Source organism: Phyllobates terribilis, unplaced genomic scaffold, assembly GCF_046119375.1.
Source record: "Phyllobates terribilis strain yellow unplaced genomic scaffold, ASM4611937v1 Scaffold_381__1_contigs__length_1843176, whole genome shotgun sequence".
NCBI lineage: Eukaryota > Metazoa > Chordata > Amphibia > Anura > Dendrobatidae > Phyllobates > Phyllobates terribilis.
This window is the reverse complement of record NW_027363141.1, coordinates 710,771-725,146: the sequence shown is the minus strand read 5'-3', so window position 1 is coordinate 725,146 and position 14,376 is coordinate 710,771. Positions and strand designations below refer to the sequence as shown.

The following is a 14,376-nucleotide window of genomic DNA, read 5'->3' as shown; positions in this document are numbered from 1 at the left end:
TTGCTAACAATTTACTGTAGACCTTATAATCAGCGTTAAGCAATGATATGGGTCTCCAGTTCTCCAAACGCTTTTTCTCACCCTTCTTAAACACAAGAACCACTATACCCTCTTTCATACTGTCACACAAAACACCATTCATCCACATATACCTACAAACCTCAGTCAAGTCCTTACCCAAAAACTCCCAAGCTTTCACATACAGCTCCACAGGCAACCCATCCTTCCCAGGCGTCTTATTCTTTTTAGCACTCATAACAACATTCCTCACCTCATCCAAAATAACATCCTCACACAAAGCATCACATTCATCCGAACCAAGTCTCTTCTCCATACCACTCAATACATGCGACACAAGTCCAGGATCAATCCATTTCTCATCGTACAACTTACTATAGAAGCCATTCACCTCATTCAACACATTCTTCCCAACCACACTAGATCCATCTTCACCTACCACTTCACTCAAATCCAACTTCCTTCCATTCATTTTTTTAAAAAAGTACCTGGTGCACTTTTCATTCTTTTCCAAATGCTCTAACTTGGTACGGTAAATAATCTCTTTACCTTTTTCATCCAGAAGACATTTTAACTCATTCTTAGCAACCTCAAGCTGATCAGACATATCCATTCCTTTCCTAACACACCCACGCAACCAATCAATCCGTCTACTTAAGTCATTAAATCTATTACGATATCTGGCAGCTTTTTTGTAGCCCCATTTTTTAAAGAAAGTTTTTAACTGTAATTTCACCCAATCCCACCATTCAAGCACACTACCAAAATCACGCTTACGCCACCTCCAACTTGCATACCTTTTCTCCAACTCACTCATCACCTCCTCATCCTCCAACAACCTCGTATTCAATTTCCAAACCCCACCCCCAAACACCATGTCCCCATTCGCACTAAAAACTCCACGCAAACACTCATGATCAGAAAAAGGTACCTTATGTTGAACATAACTTGAACAAACCATATTTTTGGAAAATAACATCCTATCTATCCTCGATGAAATATTACCACGGTCAGCATAATATGTAGGCGGTGGTGGAATACCATACTCAAGTATTGCAGCGTCTAAGAAAGAAAAATCAGAAATAAGTTGAGATAACTTTTTTCCCGTAATGTCCACATTACCTTCTGTGACACAATTACAGTCACCAACAAAAACTGTAGGAATTTTTCCAGGGAGAAAAAAACTCAATTTCTCAAGAAGAGCAAGCCGCTCCTCTTTTTTAGTAGGACAATATAAATTAATCATTCTAACCTTCCACCCCCTATAACTCAAAAAAACAATAATGCAGCGACCCACCTCCACAACCGTGTAACTATCAATAGTAATATTCTTATTACCAACTAAAATCCCCACACCATCATTTTTGTTAAAGCTGGACCCCGACCAAACATACTGGCCATAAGGCCAGTCCTTATCCCCTGGAGATTCAGTAATCCCACACTCTTGTAGACAATAGACATCTGCACTCAAACCCTTTAGATAATCCAGAACTGTTGTTCTTCGGGTAACAGATCTAATTTGCCTAACATTAAGGGACACAATGTCCCATCCAGAATGATGCGGCATAACTAAAGGGGATCACACATAACCTGAAAAAAAAAGAAAGAAAACATCAACTCAAACTTCATCAAGCAAAGCAAAGCTATTACCATCTGGCTGAATGCCAAATGTAACAATGTCAGGAGAAAATACATCTGACGGGTAAGCACGAGAGTCCACCGGGCTATCACACACGGCAGCAATGGATGAACACTCAGTCCTTGGCTTCTTCTTGACCACATCAGGATCCTCCTCATCAGAGAAACGGACAGCAGACAAGTCCCCTTGGCCACCGCCCCCGATCTCCTCTGAAGCAGTATTGCACCAAGATATGACAGGAGAATTGGACAAGTCCATTTCCCCCTCACCACGGACACCAAACTGGGGAGGGAAAGGTGACATCACCTCTGGAATCACCATGTCAAAGCCTCCTGACGCAGGAGGCTGAAGCTGGGCATCTTCAAATATGTCGTCCATCTGAGTGCCATCCTCTTCCTCTTGGGGAGCAGTTGCCTCCCCGACATCCGGAAGGGGACCTTGTGGAACCCTAGTAGAAGTCGAAGGAACAGCAGGCCCCTCCGCGACCACTTGAGCAAAAGACTTAGGAGTGGTTCTAGCTTGACACTGCCTAAGAACATGCCCCTCCTCACCACAAGCATCACACTTTACCTGGTTCTTGCAGTCTTTCGCCATATGACCAGACGTGTTACACCTCCTGCAGGTTGGCGGATACCTGCAGGACTCCTGGACATGACCATACTTGTTACATCTTCTGCAGAAAAAAGGAGCATCAGGAAAGTACAAGAAACCAGTGTCTCTCCCAATAGAGAAACTCATAGGAGGATAATGTATGCCCCCTGGCCCCTCGGGGTCTGTAGCAAAACGAACAAAGTACTTGTATTTGCCAGTCCACAAGCCTTCTTCATTCGAGATCTTGTGGGAAAAATGCACATAAGTACAATGCCTCCTCAAGAATACAGTAATGTCCTCCTGGGGGATAAAGGGATTGTGCATAAACACAACAACAGGAACATCCCCCTTTGAATAGAGGACAGTAAAAGTGAGTCCATCTAGGAGGGAGTTCTCAGTATGGCCTTTCAAGGTTCTATAAAGATTTTGGCAAGCAGCCATAGTAGAAAGAACCAGCACATACCTTCCATGACTTCTAAATTCCTGCAGGCAAAGAATGTCCGACTTCTTAATCTTCAATGCTTCATAGAAGATGGCATTCACCAGGTAGGACATGGAAAAATGTCCCTTCTTCTCCTCGGAAATCTCAATGCGAAATCCATTCTTGACCCGGGGGTCCCCGGTCCCAGCAAATTTCAGCTTGACTCCCATAGTCAGCCACGGAAATCGCCTTCCCGTTTCCTCCTCACTCTCCCCCTATAGCAGCATCCAGCTTAAGCCACCGGAGTGGCGATGCTGGAAGGCCGAGGGCTAGCACTCAAGGAACCTGATGTCCAGACACTTGATCTGAGCCAAAAGGCCGAGAAGCGATAACCAGAATTGGTTTCAAACTACGGAGCCACCCAAGGATCCTGAAAAGTCCATTTGTGGAGATGAGCTCCTGGACTCCCGTTAAGAAGACATGTTGTCAACCTCTAGATCCCTTACATGCCTGCACTTTTCGGCTTGCTGCTGCTGCAATCCACGCGTTTTAGATCTGCATAACTCCACCTCTTTAAACACAGCACCTTCACCCCCTGCTGTTCCCACCCGCCTCAACACCGTTGGAAGGGAGGAGAACCAATTAAGGCGGGGGGTGGGGTGGAACGAGCAGCTGTCTACCCTTAGCAGGAGGGCTCCTGATTACATACCTCTCCTGCTGCTGCTGCTGCTGGCTGTCCAGCAGCAGACTGAAGGTGGCTGCTGCTGTGCACAGGTATATAAAGGCTCAGAGCCTATTATGACACGCGCAGCCAGCGTTCCATTGCCACATTCCATCTACTGCAGGCAGGATACCTGGCTGGCTGAATGTCGCTGAGAAGCTCACAGAGACCGCCATAAGCAACAGTTTAACAGAATGCCACAGACTAATCAACCAAACTTTTTGGGTTGGGTTCTCTTTTATAGTCTGCAGGCATTAAATGAAAGAAGTCAGTGTTCCAGCAGAGGGAGACAACGTTTCAGAAAAGGCATTGTAGCAAACCAAAAAAGAAATTTTAAGCGCAGCAGAGTAACCAGCGCACATACCTGTTAGCTCAGGTGAGTTTAAAAGGCTGCTGTTGATAACAAGGGCATTTGCTAAATAGATGGTGTGTGTGCAACAATATACTGAAAGGTCAATTATATTGTGCAGCTTATCTCACCACCTGTAGTTATTTAGGTGAAAGCTCCAAAATGCTTGCCTAATATGTCTGTTTATCCAAAAGGAAGTAAAAAGGGAGAGCTAGAAAGATAGCATTGCATCACATTACATGGCAATGCAATGCACAGTTGCTGAAGTTGAACCAAAATGAGCTTGTAATCTGGCTTCTGCAACTTTGAACATGAAAAATCCAATGAGGAGAAGAAAAGCAAAGCCAAAGAGTCCATCCCAAAATCCGACAAACAAGCAAAATGAACAAAAAACATTGAATTCAATTCTTTCTGATTTTAGAAACTGCATTAAAGAAGGGGTGCACCGGTCCTGGAGATACTGCAATACCAGGTCAATGCGTGGAGTGGACAGAGCAAGCTCTTTTTCCATCTCCCTGTTCTAAAAATCCATTTAATATATGGTCCCCAGATAGGGGACGTATCAGATATTAAACTGATAAGAACAGATACTACACTTGATCTTAGCCAAAAGGCTGAGAAGCGATAACCAGAATTGGTTTCAAACTACGAAGCCACCCAAGGATCCTGAAAGTCCATTTGTGGAGATGAGCTCCTGGACTCCCGTTAAGAAGACATGTTGTCAACCTCTAGATCCCTTACATGCCTGCACTTTTCGGCTTGCTGCTGCTGCAATCCACGCGTTTTAGATCTGCATAACTCCACCTCTTTAAACACAGCACCTTCACCCCCTGCTGTTCCCACCCGCCTCAACACCGTTGGAAGGGAGGAGAACCAATTAAGGCGGGGGGTGGGGTGGAATGAGCAGCTGTCTACCCTTAGCAGGGGGGCTCCTGATTACATACCTCTCCTGCTGCTGCTGCTGCTGGCTGTCCAGCAGCAGACTGAAGGTGGCTGCTGCTGTGCACAGGTATATAAAGGCTCAGAGCCTATTATGACACGCGCAGCCAGCGTTCCATTGCCACATTCCATCTACTGCAGGCAGGATACCTGGCTGGCTGAATGTCGCTGAGAAGCTCACAGAGACCGCCATAAGCAACAGTTTAACAGAATGCCACAGACTAATCAACCAAACTTTTTGGGTTGGGTTCTCTTTTATAGTCTGCAGGCATTAAATGAAAGAAGTCAGTGTTCCAGCAGAGGGAGACAACGTTTCAGAAAAGGCATTGTAGCAAACCAAAAAAGAAATTTTAAGCGCAGCAGAGTAACCAGCGCACATACCTGTTAGCTCAGGTGAGTTTAAAAGGCTGCTGTTGATAACAAGGGCATTTGCTAAATAGATGGTGTGTGTGCAACAATATACTGAAAGGTCAATTATATTGTGCAGCTTATCTCACCACCTGTAGTTATTTAGGTGAAAGCTCCAAAATGCTTGCCTAATATGTCTGTTTATCCAAAAGGAAGTAAAAAGGGAGAGCTAGAAAGATAGCATTGCATCACATTACATGGCAATGCAATGCACAGTTGCTGAAGTTGAACCAAAATGAGCTTGTAATCTGGCTTCTGCAACTTTGAACATGAAAAATCCAATGAGGAGAAGAAAAGCAAAGCCAAAGAGTCCATCCCAAAATCCGACAAACAAGCAAAATGAACAAAAAACATTGAATTCAATTCTTTCTGATTTTAGAAACTGCATTAAAGAAGGGGTGCACCGGTCCTGGAGATACTGCAATACCAGGTCAATGCGTGGAGTGGACAGAGCAAGCTCTTTTTCCATCTCCCTGTTCTAAAAATCCATTTAATATATGGTCCCCAGATAGGGGACGTATCAGATATTAAACTGATAAGGACAGATACTACACTTGATCTTAGCCAAAAGGCCGAGAAGCGATAACCAGAATTGGTTTCAAACTACGGAGCCACCCAAGGATCCTGAAAAGTCCATTTGTGGAGATGAGCTCCTGGACTCCCGTTAAGAAGACATGTTGTCAACCTCTAGATCCCTTACATGCCTGCACTTTTCAGCTTGCTGCTGCTGCAATCCACGCGTTTTAGATCTGCATAACTCCACCTCTTTAAACACAGCACCTTCACCCCCTGCTGTTCCCACCCGCCTCAACACCGTTGGAAGGGAGGAGAACCAATTAAGGCGGGGGGTGGGGTGGAACGAGCAGCTGTCTACCCTTAGCAGGAGGGCTCCTGATTACATACCTCTCCTGCTGCTGCTGCTGCTGGCTGTCCAGCAGCAGACTGAAGGTGGCTGCTGCTGTGCACAGGTATATAAAGGCTCAGAGCCTATTATGACACGCGCAGCCAGCGTTCCATTGCCACATTCCATCTACTGCAGGCAGGATACCTGGCTGGCTGAATGTCGCTGAGAAGCTCACAGAGACCGCCATAAGCAACAGTTTAACAGAATGCCACAGACTAATCAACCAAACTTTTTGGGTTGGGTTCTCTTTTATAGTCTGCAGGCATTAAATGAAAGAAGTCAGTGTTCCAGCAGAGGGAGACAACGTTTCAGAAAAGGCATTGTAGCAAACCAAAAAAGAAATTTTAAGCGCAGCAGAGTAACCAGCGCACATACCTGTTAGCTCAGGTGAGTTTAAAAGGCTGCTGTTGATAACAAGGGCATTTGCTAAATAGATGGTGTGTGTGCAACAATATACTGAAAGGTCAATTATATTGTGCAGCTTATCTCACCACCTGTAGTTATTTAGGTGAAAGCTCCAAAATGCTTGCCTAATATGTCTGTTTATCCAAAAGGAAGTAAAAAGGGAGAGCTAGAAAGATAGCATTGCATCACATTACATGGCAATGCAATGCACAGTTGCTGAAGTTGAACCAAAATGAGCTTGTAATCTGGCTTCTGCAACTTTGAACATGAAAAATCCAATGAGGAGAAGAAAAGCAAAGCCAAAGAGTCCATCCCAAAATCCGACAAACAAGCAAAATGAACAAAAAACATTGAATTCAATTCTTTCTGATTTTAGACACTGCATTAAAGAAGGGGTGCACCGGTCCTGGAGATACTGCAATACCAGGTCAATGCGTGGAGTGGACAGAGCAAGCTCTTTTTCCATCTCCCTGTTCTAAAAATCCATTTAATATATGGTCCCCAGATAGGGGACGTATCAGATATTAAACTGATAAGAACAGATACTACACTTGATCTTAGCCAAAAGGCCGAGAAGCGATAACCAGAATTGGTTTCAAACTACGGAGCCACCCAAGGATCCTGAAAAGTCCATTTGTGGAGATGAGCTCCTGGACTCCCGTTAAGAAGACATGTTGTCAACCTCTAGATCCCTTACATGCCTGCACTTTTCGGCTTGCTGCTGCTGCAATCCACGCGTTTTAGATCTGCATAACTCCACCTCTTTAAACACAGCACCTTCACCCCCTGCTGTTCCCACCCGCCTCAACACCGTTGGAAGGGAGGAGAACCAATTAAGGCGGGGGGTGGGGTGGAACGAGCAGCTGTCTACCCTTAGCAGGAGGGCTCCTGATTACATACCTCTCCTGCTGCTGCTGCTGCTGGCTGTCCAGCAGCAGACTGAAGGTGGCTGCTGCTGTGCACAGGTATATAAAGGCTCAGAGCCTATTATGACACGCGCAGCCAGCGTTCCATTGCCACATTCCATCTACTGCAGGCAGGATACCTGGCTGGCTGAATGTCGCTGAGAAGCTCACAGAGACCGCCATAAGCAACAGTTTAACAGAATGCCACAGACTAATCAACCAAACTTTTTGGGTTGGGTTCTCTTTTATAGTCTGCAGGCATTAAATGAAAGAAGTCAGTGTTCCAGCAGAGGGAGACAACGTTTCAGAAAAGGCATTGTAGCAAACCAAAAAAGAAATTTTAAGCGCAGCAGAGTAACCAGCGCACATACCTGTTAGCTCAGGTGAGTTTAAAAGGCTGCTGTTGATAACAAGGGCATTTGCTAAATAGATGGTGTGTGTGCAACAATATACTGAAAGGTCAATTATATTGTGCAGCTTATCTCACCACCTGTAGTTATTTAGGTGAAAGCTCCAAAATGCTTGCCTAATATGTCTGTTTATCCAAAAGGAAGTAAAAAGGGAGAGCTAGAAAGATAGCATTGCATCACATTACATGGCAATGCAATGCACAGTTGCTGAAGTTGAACCAAAATGAGCTTGTAATCTGGCTTCTGCAACTTTGAACATGAAAAATCCAATGAGGAGAAGAAAAGCAAAGCCAAAGAGTCCATCCCAAAATCCGACAAACAAGCAAAATGAACAAAAAACATTGAATTCAATTCTTTCTGATTTTAGAAACTGCATTAAAGAAGGGGTGCACCGGTCCTGGAGATACTGCAATACCAGGTCAATGCGTGGAGTGGACAGAGCAAGCTCTTTTTCCATCTCCCTGTTCTAAAAATCCATTTAATATATGGTCCCCAGATAGGGGACGTATCAGATATTAAACTGATAAGGACAGATACTACACTTGATCTTAGCCAAAAGGCCGAGAAGCGATAACCAGAATTGGTTTCAAACTACGGAGCCACCCAAGGATCCTGAAAAGTCCATTTGTGGAGATGAGCTCCTGGACTCCCGTTAAGAAGACATGTTGTCAACCTCTAGATCCCTTACATGCCTGCACTTTTCAGCTTGCTGCTGCTGCAATCCACGCGTTTTAGATCTGCATAACTCCACCTCTTTAAACACAGCACCTTCACCCCCTGCTGTTCCCACCCGCCTCAACACCGTTGGAAGGGAGGAGAACCAATTAAGGCGGGGGGTGGGGTGGAACGAGCAGCTGTCTACCCTTAGCAGGAGGGCTCCTGATTACATACCTCTCCTGCTGCTGCTGCTGCTGGCTGTCCAGCAGCAGACTGAAGGTGGCTGCTGCTGTGCACAGGTATATAAAGGCTCAGAGCCTATTATGACACGCGCAGCCAGCGTTCCATTGCCACATTCCATCTACTGCAGGCAGGATACCTGGCTGGCTGAATGTCGCTGAGAAGCTCACAGAGACCGCCATAAGCAACAGTTTAACAGAATGCCACAGACTAATCAACCAAACTTTTTGGGTTGGGTTCTCTTTTATAGTCTGCAGGCATTAAATGAAAGAAGTCAGTGTTCCAGCAGAGGGAGACAACGTTTCAGAAAAGGCATTGTAGCAAACCAAAAAAGAAATTTTAAGCGCAGCAGAGTAACCAGCGCACATACCTGTTAGCTCAGGTGAGTTTAAAAGGCTGCTGTTGATAACAAGGGCATTTGCTAAATAGATGGTGTGTGTGCAACAATATACTGAAAGGTCAATTATATTGTGCAGCTTATCTCACCACCTGTAGTTATTTAGGTGAAAGCTCCAAAATGCTTGCCTAATATGTCTGTTTATCCAAAAGGAAGTAAAAAGGGAGAGCTAGAAAGATAGCATTGCATCACATTACATGGCAATGCAATGCACAGTTGCTGAAGTTGAACCAAAATGAGCTTGTAATCTGGCTTCTGCAACTTTGAACATGAAAAATCCAATGAGGAGAAGAAAAGCAAAGCCAAAGAGTCCATCCCAAAATCCGACAAACAAGCAAAATGAACAAAAAACATTGAATTCAATTCTTTCTGATTTTAGAAACTGCATTAAAGAAGGGGTGCACCGGTCCTGGAGATGCTGCAATACCAGGTCAATGCGTGGAGTGGACAGAGCAAGCTCTTTTTCCATCTCCCTGTTCTAAAAATCCATTTAATATATGGTCCCCAGATAGGGGACGTATCAGATATTAAACTGATAAGAACAGATACTACACTTGATCTTAGCCAAAAGGCCGAGAAGCGATAACCAGAATTGGTTTCAAACTACGGAGCCACCCAAGGATCCTGAAAAGTCCATTTGTGGAGATGAGCTCCTGGACTCCCGTTAAGAAGACATGTTGTCAACCTCTAGATCCCTTACATGCCTGCACTTTTCGGCTTGCTGCTGCTGCAATCCACGCGTTTTAGATCTGCATAACTCCACCTCTTTAAACACAGCACCTTCACCCCCTGCTGTTCCCACCCGCCTCAACACCGTTGGAAGGGAGGAGAACCAATTAAGGCGGGGGGTGGGGTGGAACGAGCAGCTGTCTACCCTTAGCAGGAGGGCTCCTGATTTCATACCTCTCCTGCTGCTGCTGCTGCTGGCTGTCCAGCAGCAGACTGAAGGTGGCTGCTGCTGTGCACAGGTATATAAAGGCTCAGAGCCTATTATGACACGCGCAGCCAGCGTTCTATTGCCACATTCCATCTACTGCAGGCAGGATACCTGGCTGGCTGAATGTCGCTGAGAAGCTCACAGAGACCGCCATAAGCAACAGTTTAACAGAATGCCACAGACTAATCAACCAAACTTTTTGGGTTGGGTTCTCTTTTATAGTCTGCAGGCATTAAATGAAAGAAGTCAGTGTTCCAGCAGAGGGAGACAACGTTTCAGAAAAGGCATTGTAGCAAACCAAAAAAGAAATTTTAAGCGCAGCAGAGTAACCAGCGCACATACCTGTTAGCTCAGGTGAGTTTAAAAGGCTGCTGTTGATAACAAGGGCATTTTCTAAATAGATGGTGTGTGTGCAACAATATACTGAAAGGTCAATTATATTGTGCAGCTTATCTCACCACCTGTAGTTATTTAGGTGAAAGCTCCAAAATGCTTGCCTAATATGTCTGTTTATCCAAAAGGAAGTAAAAAGGGAGAGCTAGAAAGATAGCATTGCATCACATTACATGGCAATGCAATGCACAGTTGCTGAAGTTGAACCAAAATGAGCTTGTAATCTGGCTTCTGCAACTTTGAACATGAAAAATCCAATGAGGAGAAGAAAAGCAAAGCCAAAGAGTCCATCCCAAAATCCGACAAACAAGCAAAATGAACAAAAAACATTGAATTCAATTCTTTCTGATTTTAGACACTGCATTAAAGAAGGGGTGCACCGGTCCTGGAGATACTGCAATACCAGGTCAATGCGTGGAGTGGACAGAGCAAGCTCTTTTTCCATCTCCCTGTTCTAAAAATCCATTTAATATATGGTCCCCAGATAGGGGACGTATCAGATATTAAACTGATAAGAACAGATACTACACTTGATCTTAGCCAAAAGGCCGAGAAGCGATAACCAGAATTGGTTTCAAACTACGGAGCCGCCCAAGGATCCTGAAAAGTCCATTTGTGGAGATGAGCTCCTGGACTCCCGTTAAGAAGACATGTTGTCAACCTCTAGATCCCTTACATGCCTGCACTTTTCGGCTTGCTGCTGCTGCAATCCACGCGTTTTAGATCTGCATAACTCCACCTCTTTAAACACAGCACCTTCACCCCCTGCTGTTCCCACCCGCCTCAACACCGTTGGAAGGGAGGAGAACCAATTAAGGCGGGGGGTGGGGTGGAACGAGCAGCTGTCTACCCTTAGCAGGAGGGCTCCTGATTACATACCTCTCCTGCTGCTGCTGCTGCTGGCTGTCCAGCAGCAGACTGAAGGTGGCTGCTGCTGTGCACAGGTATATAAAGGCTCAGAGCCTATTATGACACGCGCAGCCAGCGTTCCATTGCCACATTCCATCTACTGCAGGCAGGATACCTGGCTGGCTGAATGTCGCTGAGAAGCTCACAGAGACCGCCATAAGCAACAGTTTAACAGAATGCCACAGACTAATCAACCAAACTTTTTGGGTTGGGTTCTCTTTTATAGTCTGCAGGCATTAAATGAAAGAAGTCAGTGTTCCAGCAGAGGGAGACAACGTTTCAGAAAAGGCATTGTAGCAAACCAAAAAAGAAATTTTAAGCGCAGCAGAGTAACCAGCGCACATACCTGTTAGCTCAGGTGAGTTTAAAAGGCTGCTGTTGATAACAAGGGCATTTGCTAAATAGATGGTGTGTGTGCAACAATATACTGAAAGGTCAATTATATTGTGCAGCTTATCTCACCACCTGTAGTTATTTAGGTGAAAGCTCCAAAATGCTTGCCTAATATGTCTGTTTATCCAAAAGGAAGTAAAAAGGGAGAGCTAGAAAGATAGCATTGCATCACATTACATGGCAATGCAATGCACAGTTGCTGAAGTTGAACCAAAATGAGCTTGTAATCTGGCTTCTGCAACTTTGAACATGAAAAATCCAATGAGGAGAAGAAAAGCAAAGCCAAAGAGTCCATCCCAAAATCCGACAAACAAGCAAAATGAACAAAAAACATTGAATTCAATTCTTTCTGATTTTAGAAACTGCATTAAAGAAGGGGTGCACCGGTCCTGGAGATACTGCAATACCAGGTCAATGCGTGGAGTGGACAGAGCAAGCTCTTTTTCCATCTCCCTGTTCTAAAAATCCATTTAATATATGGTCCCCAGATAGGGGACGTATCAGATATTAAACTGATAAGAACAGATACTACACTTGATCTTAGCCAAAAGGCCGAGAAGCGATAACCAGAATTGGTTTCAAACTACGGAGCCACCCAAGGATCCTGAAAAGTCCATTTGTGGAGATGAGCTCCTGGACTCCCGTTAAGAAGACATGTTGTCAACCTCTAGATCCCTTACATGCCTGCACTTTTCGGCTTGCTGCTGCTGCAATCCACGCGTTTTAGATCTGCATAACTCCACCTCTTTAAACACAGCACCTTCACCCCCTGCTGTTCCCACCCGCCTCAACACCGTTGGAAGGGAGGAGAACCAATTAAGGCGGGGGGTGGGGTGGAACGAGCAGCTGTCTACCCTTAGCAGGAGGGCTCCTGATTACATACCTCTCCTGCTGCTGCTGCTGCTGGCTGTCCAGCAGCAGACTGAAGGTGGCTGCTGCTGTGCACAGGTATATAAAGGCTCAGAGCCTATTATGACACGCGCAGCCAGCGTTCCATTGCCACATTCCATCTACTGCAGGCAGGATACCTGGCTGGCTGAATGTCGCTGAGAAGCTCACAGAGACCGCCATAAGCAACAGTTTAACAGAATGCCACAGACTAATCAACCAAACTTTTTGGGTTGGGTTCTCTTTTATAGTCTGCAGGCATTAAATGAAAGAAGTCAGTGTTCCAGCAGAGGGAGACAACGTTTCAGAAAAGGCATTGTAGCAAACCAAAAAAGAAATTTTAAGCGCAGCAGAGTAACCAGCGCACATACCTGTTAGCTCAGGTGAGTTTAAAAGGCTGCTGTTGATAACAAGGGCATTTGCTAAATAGATGGTGTGTGTGCAACAATATACTGAAAGGTCAATTATATTGTGCAGCTTATCTCACCACCTGTAGTTATTTAGGTGAAAGCTCCAAAATGCTTGCCTAATATGTCTGTTTATCCAAAAGGAAGTAAAAAGGGAGAGCTAGAAAGATAGCATTGCATCACATTACATGGCAATGCAATGCACAGTTGCTGAAGTTGAACCAAAATGAGCTTGTAATCTGGCTTCTGCAACTTTGAACATGAAAAATCCAATGAGGAGAAGAAAAGCAAAGCCAAAGAGTCCATCCCAAAATCCGACAAACAAGCAAAATGAACAAAAAACATTGAATTCAATTCTTTCTGATTTTAGAAACTGCATTAAAGAAGGGGTGCACCGGTCCTGGAGATGCTGCAATACCAGGTCAATGCGTGGAGTGGACAGAGCAAGCTCTTTTTCCATCTCCCTGTTCTAAAAATCCATTTAATATATGGTCCCCAGATAGGGGACGTATCAGATATTAAACTGATAAGAACAGATACTACACTTGATCTTAGCCAAAAGGCCGAGAAGCGATAACCAGAATTGGTTTCAAACTACGGAGCCACCCAAGGATCCTGAAAAGTCCATTTGTGGAGATGAGCTCCTGGACTCCCGTTAAGAAGACATGTTGTCAACCTCTAGATCCCTTACATGCCTGCACTTTTCGGCTTGCTGCTGCTGCAATCCACGCGTTTTAGATCTGCATAACTCCACCTCTTTAAACACAGCACCTTCACCCCCTGCTGTTCCCACCCGCCTCAACACCGTTGGAAGGGAGGAGAACCAATTAAGGCGGGGGGTGGGGTGGAACGAGCAGCTGTCTACCCTTAGCAGGAGGGCTCCTGATTTCATACCTCTCCTGCTGCTGCTGCTGCTGGCTGTCCAGCAGCAGACTGAAGGTGGCTGCTGCTGTGCACAGGTATATAAAGGCTCAGAGCCTATTATGACACGCGCAGCCAGCGTTCTATTGCCACATTCCATCTACTGCAGGCAGGATACCTGGCTGGCTGAATGTCGCTGAGAAGCTCACAGAGACCGCCATAAGCAACAGTTTAACAGAATGCCACAGACTAATCAACCAAACTTTTTGGGTTGGGTTCTCTTTTATAGTCTGCAGGCATTAAATGAAAGAAGTCAGTGTTCCAGCAGAGGGAGACAACGTTTCAGAAAAGGCATTGTAGCAAACCAAAAAAGAAATTTTAAGCGCAGCAGAGTAACCAGCGCACATACCTGTTAGCTCAGGTGAGTTTAAAAGGCTGCTGTTGATAACAAGGGCATTTTCTAAATAGATGGTGTGTGTGCAACAATATACTGAAAGGTCAATTATATTGTGCAGCTTATCTCACCACCTGTAGTTATTTAGGTGAAAGCTCCAAAATGCTTGCCTAATATGTCTGTTTATCCA

At 45.0% G+C, this 14,376-nt stretch overlaps 8 non-coding genes across 8 annotated transcripts; all 8 read right to left on the bottom strand.

Annotated features, from left to right (window-relative positions):
* Positions 1 to 4,174: 4,174 nt before the first annotated feature.
* On the bottom strand, positions 4,175 to 4,365 carry LOC141224098 (U2 spliceosomal RNA). The gene has a single exon (XR_012291614.1). It is a non-coding gene; the product is annotated as a U2 spliceosomal RNA (small nuclear RNA).
* A 1,114-nt stretch (positions 4,366 to 5,479) lies between these two features.
* Positions 5,480 to 5,670, bottom strand: LOC141224130 (U2 spliceosomal RNA). Its single transcript, XR_012291645.1, has one exon. It is a non-coding gene; the product is annotated as a U2 spliceosomal RNA (small nuclear RNA).
* Positions 5,671 to 6,785: 1,115 nt separating this feature from the next.
* LOC141223930 (U2 spliceosomal RNA) lies at positions 6,786 to 6,976 on the bottom strand. Its single transcript, XR_012291450.1, has one exon. It is a non-coding gene; the product is annotated as a U2 spliceosomal RNA (small nuclear RNA).
* Positions 6,977 to 8,091: 1,115 nt separating this feature from the next.
* On the bottom strand, positions 8,092 to 8,282 carry LOC141224129 (U2 spliceosomal RNA). The gene has a single exon (XR_012291644.1). It is a non-coding gene; the product is annotated as a U2 spliceosomal RNA (small nuclear RNA).
* Positions 8,283 to 9,397: 1,115 nt separating this feature from the next.
* LOC141224107 (U2 spliceosomal RNA) lies at positions 9,398 to 9,588 on the bottom strand. The gene has a single exon (XR_012291623.1). It is a non-coding gene; the product is annotated as a U2 spliceosomal RNA (small nuclear RNA).
* Positions 9,589 to 10,703: 1,115 nt separating this feature from the next.
* LOC141223929 (U2 spliceosomal RNA) lies at positions 10,704 to 10,894 on the bottom strand. Its single transcript, XR_012291449.1, has one exon. It is a non-coding gene; the product is annotated as a U2 spliceosomal RNA (small nuclear RNA).
* A 1,115-nt stretch (positions 10,895 to 12,009) lies between these two features.
* LOC141223928 (U2 spliceosomal RNA) lies at positions 12,010 to 12,200 on the bottom strand. Its single transcript, XR_012291448.1, has one exon. It is a non-coding gene; the product is annotated as a U2 spliceosomal RNA (small nuclear RNA).
* A 1,115-nt stretch (positions 12,201 to 13,315) lies between these two features.
* Positions 13,316 to 13,506, bottom strand: LOC141224106 (U2 spliceosomal RNA). Its single transcript, XR_012291622.1, has one exon. It is a non-coding gene; the product is annotated as a U2 spliceosomal RNA (small nuclear RNA).
* Positions 13,507 to 14,376: the final 870 nt, after the last annotated feature.